We start from the raw sequence: 13,636 nt of genomic DNA on the forward strand, positions 1-13,636 counted from the left end.
TGGAATATTTATTCTTAGAACCAGTTTGAGACCCAAGAACTGTATTTAGAGAGGTAATTCCCCTTCTAAGAAGGTTCCTGCAACAATACAGAGGCAGCTACTGGTGATGGTAGAGGGTGATGGTAGGGATGGTGTAAGTCCTATTGCCTTGGGGTCACTGACTTTGTGGGTGAAGGGATACTGGTAATGTAGTTATCTATGTTTGTTTTAAAAATATTCTCTGGGACAGGGAAGAGAATCCAGAGGCTTCCTCTTCCTATCTCATACTACACAACCACGGTGGGGTAGATCATTCACTTTGTAATACGTACGAAAAGTGCACCCTGGGAATCGTGCAATGCAAAATCCAGGCAACTGCACCTGATAGTTCTTAATCCTGGAATTTTTTCTTTGTAATAGACAATCATCAGCTTACAAAACAGTTGTGAGTTGTGTCTCAGTCTACATTTTAAAACTGGTTATTCAGAAACAATAATTGGTAACTGGGACCTAATTAAACTAAAGAGCTTCTCCACAGCAAAAGAACTATCAAAAGAGAGACAAGCTACAGAATGGGAGAAAATATTTGTAAACTATGCATACTACAAAGGACTAATGTTCAGAAACTACAAGGAACTTGAATGACTGAACAAGAAACAAATAACCCCATTAAAAAGTGGGCTAAGAACATAAACAGACATATCTCAAAAGAAGACATACGAGTGACCAACAAACATATGAAAAAATGCTCAACATCAGTAATCATCAGAGAAATGCAAGTCAAAACCCCAGTGAGATACCATCTTACACCAGTAGGAGTGGCTATTATTAAAAGTGAAAAAGTAACAGATGTTTGCGAGGTTGTGGAGAAAAGAAAACACTTATAACTATTTGTGGGAATGTAAATTAGTTCAGCCTCTGTGGAAACCGGTTTGGAGGTTTCTCAAATAACTAAAAACAGAACTACCATTCAACCTAGCAATTCCATTACTGGATATATACCCAGAGGAAAAGAAATTATTCTACCAAAAAGACACCTGCCCTCATATGTATAACACAGCACTATTCACAATAGCAAAGACATGGAATCAACCCAAGTGCCCATCAGTTGAGGACTGGATAAAGAAATATGGTACATATAGAGTATGGAATACCATACAGCCATAAAAAAAGAATGAAATCATGTCCTTTGCAGCAACATGGATGCAGCTGGAGGCCATTATTCTAAGTGAATTAACACAGAAACAGAAAACCAAATATTACATGTTCTTACTTATAAGTGAGAGCTAAACATTGGATAGAAACAGACAGAGATGAGAACAATAGACACTGGGGACTCCAAAAGAGGGGAGGGAGGGAGGGAATCCAGGGTTGAAAAACTTTCTGTCTGGTACTATGTTCACTGTTTGGGTGACGGGATCAGTAGAAGCCCAAATCTCAGCATCATGCAATATACTCTTGTAGCAAACCTACACATGCACCCCCTGAATCTAAAACTGAAAATAAAATAAAACAAAATAAAACTGGTTGTTTGGAATTTAGAATATTTGCAGACAAGGGAAAAAGTGAGATAAATAGTAGTGCATTTCCTGGGTTACCCACAAAATTCTTCTCAATCATATTGTTACTGGACTTCTAAAGGCCATTTACAATCTTTATCCCCCCATTCTTAGTATATTACCTATAGTATTGAATAAGAAATCTTTCACCTGGATTGGTTGTCACCATTTAAATCAAGATTTTTCTGGGGAAATATATACTGCATTTTGTAATAAGAGGAAATCATAAGGGTAACAGGAACTGATTCCATACACCCTTCCAATGCCCCACCATCTCCCCTTGCCCACAAACTGAATCTCCTGAGTTGAACGCCTCTGCTTAGAGATAGTTGTTGGTATGGGATCAAAAGAAGAACTGGTTCCCAAAACCATTGTTTTAACATTAACATTATTTCAAATTTTCAGCCATTTCAGAGATAGAGTATGACAAGTTGTAGAGTTTAAATGTTAACTTGAAATCTACGGCCACACTGGCTATGAGCATTAGCAATATTACACAGAAAGCAGCCACCTAACTGTTGAAATCAGCACCTGAAGGATTTTTCTTGATTCAAGTCCTGTGTTTGTACTTCCTGAGTCCTGTGCTTTCTTTTTAAAAAAGCAAAAACCTAAATTAGGTCTTCTTGGACTTCTGACCCTCTAGTGTCAGTTGGGTGGGTCCTCTCCTAGTGTTTCTCTATACTTACATAAATTACAGTTTTTTAACAGGTTCTTATGTTCACACTCCTAAAAAATAAATAGGATTGGATTCTCACATTCTAGTCATCTTACCTCCTGTCTCTCTCATGGGTATGTTTGAAACACCATCCTAGTTTTATATGTAAAGCACCCTCCTTTCTTGATTCTAGACCCTGTCAAATTCCAACCTACACTAGAAACCTCCTCGGTCTCTTGTCTTAGCTGATCTTCAGCTCACTTTATGCAAGAAATTATTTAAAAATGATCCCTTTGTTTTCTAGTATTCAAATAGTTTCTCTTTAGCATTACAGTAAATTACCAAGGTATGATCCCAACTGCTGGGTGTAGGGGGAAGTTGGGATTGAAACCTCAATCTAGTTTATTTGCCAAGCATTTTACTTTTAACCTCATTCTTGAAAGAAAGCGGGAAAGCAATGAGTCTGAAGGGTGTCTTTAGTGAAACGATTTAGAGAGTCGTCTGAGGGTCTTCTGATGCAATGCAGGCATCTCTTTGGAGTGTTCACTCCCCAAAGTCTACAGTTACCACATTCATGCCTCAAGGGATGTGATGCAAAGTGGCCTGGTGCCACCTGAGTAATTATTTTCTCCACATCTTTTTCTTAATATATTGCACCAGAGCGTGCACCAAACAAATTGTCAGGGGCATTCCGGCCTCCTGTTAGTCACAACCTTCTCTTCTCCCTTCTCACCTCCTGAGCTGCAAGTTAGCACAGAATTTCCCTGGATATACAAGGGATTGCTTTGTTGCTCTGAACAGTCTTTTTATATTTTAGTAAAGATATGAGAAGCATTAAGTTAAATCATATGGAATTGCCGTTTTTGTAGGTCGAAATTGATAGAATAACAGCAACTTCATGAGGTTCAACCCAGTAGCTTCCTTTGATAGACATCTCCCTAAAACATCATTAGTGTATGTTTAGTGAAAACCCACTTGGAGTTTACTTAAAATAGAAGCTTCAAGTTTTCCCACTTAGAAAGCTGGGGCCTCTACCCTCTCTCTTGTGTTTTTTTCTGAAGATCAGAAAAATAGGACACAAAGCCTTCACATTTGGAGAAATGCATATATTTTGAGACTAATATGAAGTAAGTACAAAGTCCCTTGGTCTTGGAAGAATTTTTTTTTTCTGAAAGTTATATATGGGTATTATAATGGAAAACGCTTTGAAACCCTAACCAGAGCATTTGCTATAAATAAGAGAGGAGCGGAAGATTAATAAATCTGATAAAGCTGAGAAGGAAGAAATCTTAAAATAAGAAATGAGGACTGTACCTTCGTTGGAGTGTTAATACAGCCCTGAGTGTATATATAGGAAAATCAAAGACTTGCTAAAGGCAGAGCATACTAAGTCATAGCTATTAATGTGTGCTTAACTCTATTGCCTGGGAGATTTTATTAAATGCAGCGGCCAAGAAAATTGACCTTACTTTTTTTTTTTTTTTTCCTTTTTTGGGTTGGATCCTTGCTCACGTCACATAAATGAATAGAGCTGACAATTTACTGGTTCATCAATGAAACAATATTAAATTATGAAGATGTAAGGAAAAAATCCTACGCTAACACTGTCGCAGTTTGAAAGGTAAGCTGCTCCCTACAAGATTAGGAGATATTAATGTTCTTTTAAAATCCATATAACATAATACCATGTGATACACATTAGAGGGTTAAGTGGCCCCTTGACATCTTTGACTACTATTGTGCTGCTGGCAAGTATTTCATAGTAAGGTACAATGTTTTCCTCATTCTGCCTTTTAAAATGTAAAGACATCATTTTAAATGCTTTTAAAGTGTTTTTTGTTGTTGTTGTTGTTTTTTGTCTGTGTGTAGGATATTCTGGCAGATTGGACTTTACTGAGTGTGTGGTGTAGTGATCATGTAGTTGCTTTGGAAAGGTTTTGCCCGAGCTTCTGTTGATTCACTGTATTGACCAGTAAGCTGAGGTTGTGAAAGTCAGACTATTTCTTAATTTGTGTCTTTCAGTGATGCCTAAGAAGTAAAATATTGCTCTTCTTTACATCTTGTCCTGTGTTTAAGATAGAGATCCTTCTCTTTCTAATTCTACCTTCTGTGAACTTAGTAAGAGTTCTTGGTATCCATTAGATTTCAATTGAATACCCATTTCTTTCCAGGGATATCTGTCTACTTCACTCCATTTTTGAAGGGAAATTATGTAATACTAACTTTCCCAGGTTACCATTAGTTAGTCAGTTAATATCCTAGACCCAGGTCCTTCACTTGGATCCATGAACTCCGTTGTGGTTGTAATGACTGTCATACGAGGATCATAGCGTGGAAGGATTCTTTTGTTGCAGAGTGTCTGTGCATTCATCATACTCTCACACGGGTTTGTAACTCAGGAAGGATGAAGAGCCACTGCCTCCTCTAATGCAGGATCTCTGATGTGTTAGTTACGCTGAGTTCTTGCTGCAGAGGCCAGCGCAGAGTAAGTGAACAGGAATCCGTGTGTGCTCACTGCCAATGATGCCTTTCAATGGTGCTTGCTACTGAACCCTTTGGAATAAGGCATATTTCTGAACGGCATTCAGCAGACTCCTGCTTCAGTGTGGAAAATGGCACTTTAGAAGTTGAATTACCTTTTTCATGGCACCCAGGTTGCTTAATTTGCAAATTGAGAGTGATTTAGTCAGCGGGAGAATATGTTTTCATGTTCGAAGTCCATTGGAATGAATTTGGCGTTCTCTTTCCTCCTTCAGCTCCAACTATCATAAAATGGAGTTCTGGCCCCAAACCGTTCAGTTACATGATTCTGGGATATCATCTGTTGTTTTGCGTAGCATCAGTTTAGTTTTAAATATTGGTAACACTAACATCTACTTCTTGTGGACTACAGGTGTGCCCTGCTTTCAGAAAACTTGGATAGGCTTCAAATTCACGCTTAATATGCCATTGCAGGAAGGGGCAATGATTTGTACACTAAAAATAGATTGGCTTTAAAAAATAATTTATCACAAGATTCCTTTAAATAACCAACTCTCTTAGAGCATTTAAAATATGACTTGATTTGAAAAATCAATAGCTACTTGCTCAACTTTTCAAGAACACGTCTGCTTTGTAATGTGAGGTGGGTGAGCTGGGGGCACCGAGCCACAAAGAATGAGGGTCTTAAGTGAGCTGAAGAGGAATTAATTTTAATTTAGAAAAGAATTTGCTTTTCCAGAGTTTCCCAAGAAAAGCACCTTCACCTTTATCACCTCCAGAGAACGTAAAGAAAAAAAAAAATAATAAAGCAGGCCAGTTTCAGTTTGGAAAAGGTAAATCTGTTTCTTTGGTGGGTCACATTCTGCATTATGCATGTGCATAAAAGTGAGGTTTGCTTTGATCCTGACTATAAAAAGTTTATTTTTAAACTCAGACTGGGCAGGAATCCAGCGATGCTCTTTCCCCTGCAACACATCCTGGGTTTCAGGTCCCCAGCCTGGCGGAATAGAGCTAAGCAGCAGGAAGTAGTTGAAGAGTGTAGAGACTTGATGGGTGCTGAGGTTTTTTTCCCCCCTTCCTCCCCTCGATTTTTGAAATTCAAATTGAATGCAATTTTCAGCTCATTTGAGCCAGAATATACTGTTGCTGAGCTTCAGTGGCTCTTAAATTCAAACTCACAGGAGAAAACAGATATCATCTGTCACAGAGGGTGGGGGAGAAGACTCCTGGCATTTATTCATGGGAGTCAGAGCTCTAGTAACTAATTCAAACCTTTCTGACTAATTGACTAATCACTCACAGGCAAACTTATCAACTAATCAATGAAACCTTTATGACACCCATCTTATATAGTCTGGGAGTAGCTACCCCCTTCCTTTAGAAAAAATTGTTCAACTCTATTTTTATATCATTGGCACTTTAATACCTTTTTGGCGAAACAAGACAGAATATCGTGGCAATCTTTTTTTCTGCTCTTCCTGACTATTCTTATTGTTTCCCTCTTTAATGTCTTTGTCAATTCTATTTATTTATGACAAAATTAGCAGAAAACTTATGGGTGGCTAAGAGGTACAAAAAATTTGAGGGTTTTTTTTTTTTCTTTTCTTTTTTGTTACTATACAGAGTACTTGAAAAATATCTTTCTTGGGGGCAAAGATAAGTACCAATTAAAAGGGAAAAACCCACTCATACAGTTCTTGAGTTTGCAAGTGTGGCTAATCTGCAGGGTGGATGTTTCAGGATGGCTTGAGAATGCCTCTGGGTGAAGTTCTGCCACTGGGTATGTGCCCCGGGAATGCAAATAGATTTGAGCAAATAACAATCTGAAATTTCTCCTCTGATTTCAGAAAGAGTGCAATGTGGCAATTTTGATTCTGAAATGTAGGTTATATGATTTACTGCTGATACTTGTCCTTGAGTGTTTTAGTATAAGCCAAAATTTACATGGGGATATGAAGGCCATTAGCTGTCTCTTGCTGTTCGTCGTCTTCTTCTTTTTTTTTTTTTCCTCAAGATCCATGAGAGAAAAGTTAATTATGATGTTATTTCAAAGTAAGCAGGAGTAAAACAATTTGATCTCTAAATACTATTTTTAATGAAGTTTGTTCATAGCTATCAAACTTGGAGTTTAAAATTGTTTTGCATAAAGTAAGTATATGGTCTGGCCATATATATTTATATTTATACTCGTGTGTGTGTGTTTGTGTGTGTTGTGTGCTTGTGTGTGTGTTTGTGTGTGTGTGTGCTTGTGTGTGTGTTTGCGCGTGTGTGAGTTTACCCATCCCCAAAGTCTCTAAGAAGGTGAGAGCAGGAACATCCAAATGGTGGCCATTTTCACATTAATAGTCGTCAACCACTGTATTCTCTTAATGGTAATGTGAATTAGATCCTTCGTAAAAGACATTTATTTCATTTCTTTTATAAGAACGATACTGACATGCTAACTTGTTTTCTCGTGATTATACCTCAGTACAAGTACCACAACCATATTGTTGTTTCTTGGACGCATGGTACAAGAAGCCAAACATCTACTATGAGGTTGTGATTTATAAAAAGAAATATGTATTTGTTCTCTGTTGCCCCCACAACACCCCCGACCTTCACATTCCTGACTATAGAGCTCTTTATCCCTTGGAATTTCCTGTTTGACAGGAGTGTCTTTCGTTCTATTGAGGTGACTTTTGGAGGTCTCCCAAATGGGTTCTGGTCACCAGAAAAATCAAGCCATGATTACAAGCTTGGAACTTTCAACCACACCCCTCATCCTCCAGGAAGGGGAGAGAAGCTGAAGATTGAGTTAATAATTGACCATGCTTACAGGATGAAGCCACTGTAAAACTCCCTAATCTGGGTCAGATGCGGTGGCTCACACCTGTAATCCCAGCACTTTGGGAGGCTGAGGCAGGCAGATCACGAGGTCAGGAGTTCAAGACCAGCCTGGCCAACATGGTGAAACCCCATTTCTACTAAAAATACAAAAATTAGCCAGGCGTGGTGGCATGTGCCTGTAATCCCAGCTACTCAGGAGGCTGAGGCAGGAGAATTGCTTGAATCTGGGAGGCAGAGGTTGCAGTGACCCAAGATCACTCCACTGCACTCCAGCCTGGACAAAAGAGCAAGACTCCATTCCCCATCCCCCAAAAAAGATTCCTAAACTGTGGGATTTCAATTTGCAATTTCAGAGAGCTTCTGGGTTGCTGAACATGGGGAAGTTCTGGGAAAGTGGCGTGCCTGGAAAGGGCTTGGAAACCCTGTGTCCCTTCCCATATACCTTGCCCTATGCACCACTTTATCTGTCTGGCTGTTTGTCTGTATTCTTTATAATAACCTTTATAAATATAATAAACCAGTAAAAGCAAGTGTTTCTCTGAGTTTTGTGAGCTGCTCTAGCAAATCAGTCAAACCAGAGAAGGGGGTTATAGAAACCTCCAATTTATAGCTAAATCAAACAGCAGTTGTAGGTAGCCTACAACTTTCAGTTGATGTCTGAAGTGAAGGGAAGTCTTGTGGGACTGAGCCCTTAACCTGTGGGATCTGATGCTGTTTCCAGGTAGGGAGTGTCAGAATTTAGTTAAATCGTAGGATGCCTAGTTGGTGACCACTGGAGAACTGATGTGTGGGAAAGCAAAAGCAAGCCCATACTTCTGAGCACAGAAGTGTCTGTGTTGAGTGTGAGAGTAGGAAAAACAGTTTAATTTTTCCTATGTTATTACACCTACCTTGACCAGGAATCTACATTTTCAGCTAATTACTGGTTAATAGGGTTTAGTTTTTCTATTAAAATATCTTAAATTTTCAGTTTACATGTAGTTACTGAGTGCTTACTACATACCAGCCACTCACTGTGCTAAGATTAAAATATATAAAATTGTGGTTCTCTAACCTAAGTGAAGTGGACATTGGAGGTGACGTATCCCACCAATATGCACTATCCCAACCCTTTCTGTCAGTGGATAACCACTTTTTTAAAAACAATTGATATGGTTTGGCTATGATCCACCCAAATCTCATCTTGAATTGTAGCTCCCATAATTCCCATGTGTTGTGGGAGGGACTGTGTGGGAGATAACTGAATCATGGAGGCGGTTTCCCCCATACTGTTCTCATGGTGGTGAATATGTCTCATGAGATCCGGTGGCTTTATAAGTCTCACAAGATCTGATGGCCTTTCTCTTGGCTCTCAGTCTCACTTTTCTGCCGCCATGTAAGACGTGCCTTTCGCTTTCTGCCGTGATTGTGAGGTCACCTCAGCCATATGGAACTGTGAGTCCATTAAACCCTTTTCTTCATAAAAGACCCAGTCTCGGGTATTTCTTTCTTTCTTTCTTTCTTTTTTTTTCTTTTTTTTTTTTTTTGAGATGGAGTCTCATTCTATCTCCTAGGCTGGAGTGGAGTGGAGAGATCTCGGCTTACTGAAACTTCCCCCTCCTGAGTTCAAGCAATTCTCCTGCTTCAGCCTCCCAAGTAGCTGGAATTATAGGTCCCCACCACCATGTCTGGCTAATTTTTGTATATTTAGTAGAGATGGGGTTTCGCCATGTTGGCCAGCCTGGTCTCAAACTCCTGACCTCAGGTAATCCACCCGCCTCAGCCTCCCAAAGTGCTGGAATTACAGGCGTGAGCCACTGCACCTGGCCTCTGGTATGTCTTTATCAGCTGCATGAGAACAGACTAACACACCAATATAATCTAACTTGGAGTTGGAAGAAAGGATGATACACAAAATAATCAGTAATAAGGATAATAAAATACACATACTGAGCTGCTAAATAAATAGTATTCTTCAAAATTGCTAACAGAATTGGGCAAGGGAAGGGCCAGTGGGGTGCTGATATCCTGCAAGAAGGCATTGCAGGGTTGGTAGGCCAGGGGTTAGTGGAGGGAAGGTGGGGGAGCAGACCGGGAGGGAGGCAAAGCTGGAGTCCAAGGGAGAATGCAAATGAGGAATATGAGTGCAGAGCCCTTGAAGTGGAGAGGTCAGTGATGCACTAGAGCCTATTCTTACTAAAAGAGTCACTTGTTAAATTTCTAGGAATTTTGTGATCCAGTTATAATTTAATTTTCTTAAAACTTGAATGATATGAACATATAATAAGTCAATATATTAAAACCAAAAGTAATAAATAATCCAAATTAATCACTTTCCAATTATTCTTCTTCACCACATTTTGGTCTTATCTATGTTCTTGAGGTATGGAAAGTCTAGAATACTGCACTGCTCTACATCTCCTCATCAGCTCCATGTTCACCATGTCATGTTGGTAGCTCGAATCAGCCATGGAGGGAGTGTTTACACCACAGAAATTGACAGTGCCCCAAATTTTCAAGTGAAGATTTTTTTTCATTTGAGAGCCAGTTCTTAAAATTTACCAGACAAGCATGGGGTGGGAGTAGAGATGGGGCTAGAAAATTGGAAAGCCTAAGTGAAAAACTACGAGAAGGCAGAGCTACGTTAGAAAAGTGGCTCCATCTCATTAAGTTAGGCCAATGGTTTATAGTCCATTTAGAAATAATTGGGAACCGTTGTCTTTCTTTAAATATTTTTTAAAATTATAATTAGCATATATTGTCAATACAGAAAATTTGGAAAATGAGAATAACGACTATAATATTTTCTATATGTTCCACACTTTTTAAGTGCTTTAAATATAATAAATCATTTAATTCTGGAAACAGCCCTATAAGGTAGTTGCTGTTATCCTATTTCAAAGATAGAGAAATTGAGTTACAGAGAAGATAAAAGCTTCAACCAAGTAGAAGAGCTGTGATTTGAAAGCAGGAAATTTTTTAATTTTTGTGGTCTTACTCCTGTAGGATAGTTATCTAGAGTAGGATTGCTAAGCCAAAGTGTATCTATATTTTCAATTTTATAAGAAATTGTCTGTGGATCTAAAAATATTATATAAATTGGCTGGACATGGTGGCTCCTGCCGGTAATCCTAGCACTTTGGGAGGCCAAAATGGGAGGATTGCTTGAGGCCAGGAGTTTGATACTAGGCTGCACAATGTAGTAAGACCTTTTTCTCTACCAAAAAAAAAAAAAAAAAATAGCCGGGTTTGGTGGCATGTACCTCTATTCCTAGCTACTCAGGAGACTGAAGGGGGAGGATCACCTGAGCTCAGGAATTCAGGAATTTGAGGCAGCAGTGAGCCATGATCACATCACTGCACCTCAGTCTCAGTGACAGAGCAAGAGAGAACCTGTCTCTAAACACACACACACACACACACACACACACACACCCCTACCAAAATTGTGCGAGGACCCAATTCCTAGCCATGGTTCTAATAGACTTTACTTTTTGTCAATTTATTATCGGGAAGTAGTATCTTATTTCAATTTGCAATTTTAAAATTATTAATGAGGCTGAAGATCTTTTACAACTTTAGTGGTCATTTGTATCTTCTTCACGTGGATTTACTGCGCTGCCAATTTTTTTTCTATTGAAATCTTGTCATTTTCCTTCTTTGTTGAAACTTCTTGTGTACTAACAATATTGACCTCTTTTTCTTAAATGTGTTATAGAAATGTTTCCTTATTTTATTTTCACTTTCCCCTGCCCCCACCAAAGATGGAGTTTCACTCTGTCTCCCAAGCTAGAGTGCAATCTCAGCTCACTGCAACCTCTGTCTCCTGGGTTCAAGCAATTCTGCTGCCTCAGCCTCCCGAGTAGCTCAGATTACAGGCGCACGCCATCACGCCTGACTGATTTTTGTATTTTCACCATGTTGACCAGGCTGGTCTTGAACTCCTGACCTCATGATCCACCCGCCTCGGTCTCCCAAAGTGCTGGGATTACAGGCATGAGCCACACCGCGTCTGACCTTATTTTCACCTTTTAATTTTGGTTTGGATTATCTTTCATGATAGAGAAGAAGTCAAATATATTTATATAGTGGGTTTTTTTTTTTTTTTTTTTTTTTTTTGTCGTTTCTCATTTTTCTGTCTTGATTAGATTGGCTTCTCCTCTGAAAGGAAGAAAAACTTTTTTTAATTCTAAATATTTTGTATGTCTTTTCAACATGATCCCTGCTTCCCACAGCTCATAGATGAGTGGGGAGATGACTGCAGAGCGCAGGGATTTCTGCTTTGTGTGATCGGTGCTGTAACCAAGGGTGCTCCTAGTGCCGGGAGAATCCTGAAGAGGGCACCTGGGACAGCTGGAGGGCGGGGTGTGGCTGGTCCTCCTGAGGGCAACATCCCAGCTGAACCTCTAAGGCTGAGGCAGCAGGGGTGGGAAGATTCCCAGGGGAGCGAAGGAGCAAGCCAGGGAGCTGGAAAACTTTGAAAAGACAGGTCTATTTTCCAGAATAAGGAAGGAGCAGTTTCTCAGAGTGGGTCAAGGGAAAACGTTTTTCATAGAAAGGGAGAATTATTTTCCTGAATTTCTCTCATTTTACACAAAGGGTAGGCCAGAGAAAGGTATTTTAAGCTGAAGACAAAGAAAGCTCTGAAGGTGAGATTAGAAAAAAATGAAATAATAAGTCAATAAGGGTAACGAATACCTTCCCCCAAAATGATTAGGGATAGACAAGGGACAAGGGTCCTCATATGAGAATGAGGAGAAACGTGCATGTCATCTTTAATATCCATGTACCTTCTCCTAGTTGCTTTGGGACCAGACAGTGACAGGTGGCCCCTCACTGAACTTAGCCATTAGCCTCTCAACTTCCAAGCCCCACATCAGCCACACCAGAATAATATCCCTTAACATGCCAGCTTTCCTTACAAAAATCACACGAGTTCCCATTATCTCTGGTGAGATCTGTCCTCGTTGGGCAGTTAAGCTCTCCACAGCATTGTCCCATCATCCACCTCTAGTTGCTCTTCTTCACTTTAAAAAGTGTAATCATCGTGGAAACTTGTGTGTTCTACAGACAATGCTTCCCATTTGCGGTTCCTTCTTTTTGGGACTTTCTCCATTACCCTTTGACAAGCTAACTGGAATCTGATTTATCTTTCAAGGCTCAGCTTAAATGTCACCTCCTTCCTGCAGCTTTTCCTGACACCTTGAGCTAGAAGAAATCTAGATGTTGAAGTGTCTGTCAGTACTATTTAAGACTCATGCTGAAACAACAATGTATTATAGTGCTATATTTCTACAGGTTCTAAACTAGATTGAAATTTCTGGAAGGACAATAGCTGTGTCTTATACATCTTTGCAGCTCCCAGGTCTTTAACACAGTGAAGTCTCATCCACCCTGACAAAGACTAGAAGACTAAACTCATCTCTAGAAACAGACCCATGGACAGCAGAGGCAAGGGCAGAGAGGACACTCACAGAATAAGTAGAATGTAAAGTCACTCTGAAAATGGGGGGTTGAAGCTTGAGGAGATAGTAATTCTAAATAAACCTCAGAAGGAAGTGAGCCGGGGAATGCTCAGGGGATGAATAAATGGATCACCTGGTATTCATGGTGGAGGTCAAAGTTGAAGTTAAGTAGAATGAATTGGTAATGAGCCATGTTCACATCTTCCTTTGCACTTGAGAACCAAAAAGCAATATGGATATAGAAGAGACTGAGAGTATCTGAAGCAGAAGGAAAGAGGTTAGAAGGGAGATTAAAGATGCAAGAGAAAAAGAAGGATGTGTGAGAAAAGGGAGAAGTGAGTCAGAGAAAGGTTCTTCGAAGGGGATGTGAGTCAGAAAGGAAGATTACATAATAAACTTGGCAGAATGTCCATGAGGTGAGGACAGTGGTGAGGGGTCTCTCCTGGACTCAGAGAGGAAGGATGTCAAATGAAATCAGGTGGTGACTAATAACTTAGGTAAAGTAAGAGTGATAAAGTATGGGTGTTAGGGGGTTTCCTGAGGGCTGGAAATCAGGTACCGTTTCTATGAGAACATGGGGAGGATGACGGCAGGACTGACACGGCAGTTGTGCTCGGAAAGGGATCACCGATGTAGCATTTTATAGTTGAATAGCATCACGAAGCAGGAAGAGACCTAGGGGTTCTGAT

General features: G+C 39.8%; 1 protein-coding gene across 6 annotated transcripts in view; it reads left to right on the forward strand.

The window, feature by feature from the left end:
* ESRRG (estrogen related receptor gamma) overlaps positions 1-13,636 on the forward strand; it is a 643,046-nt gene that overhangs the window by 197,997 nt on the left and 431,413 nt on the right. For all 6 annotated transcript variants that reach the window (XM_050780447.1, XM_050780458.1, XM_050780479.1 and 3 more), the window contains exon 2: positions 3,723-3,814. The gene's annotated coding sequence lies outside the window, so the exon portion shown is untranslated. The remainder of the gene's footprint in view (positions 1-3,722; positions 3,815-13,636) is intronic.

Source organism: Macaca thibetana, chromosome 1 (genome assembly GCF_024542745.1).
Source record: "Macaca thibetana thibetana isolate TM-01 chromosome 1, ASM2454274v1, whole genome shotgun sequence".
NCBI classification, from domain to species: Eukaryota; Metazoa; Chordata; class Mammalia; order Primates; family Cercopithecidae; genus Macaca; species Macaca thibetana.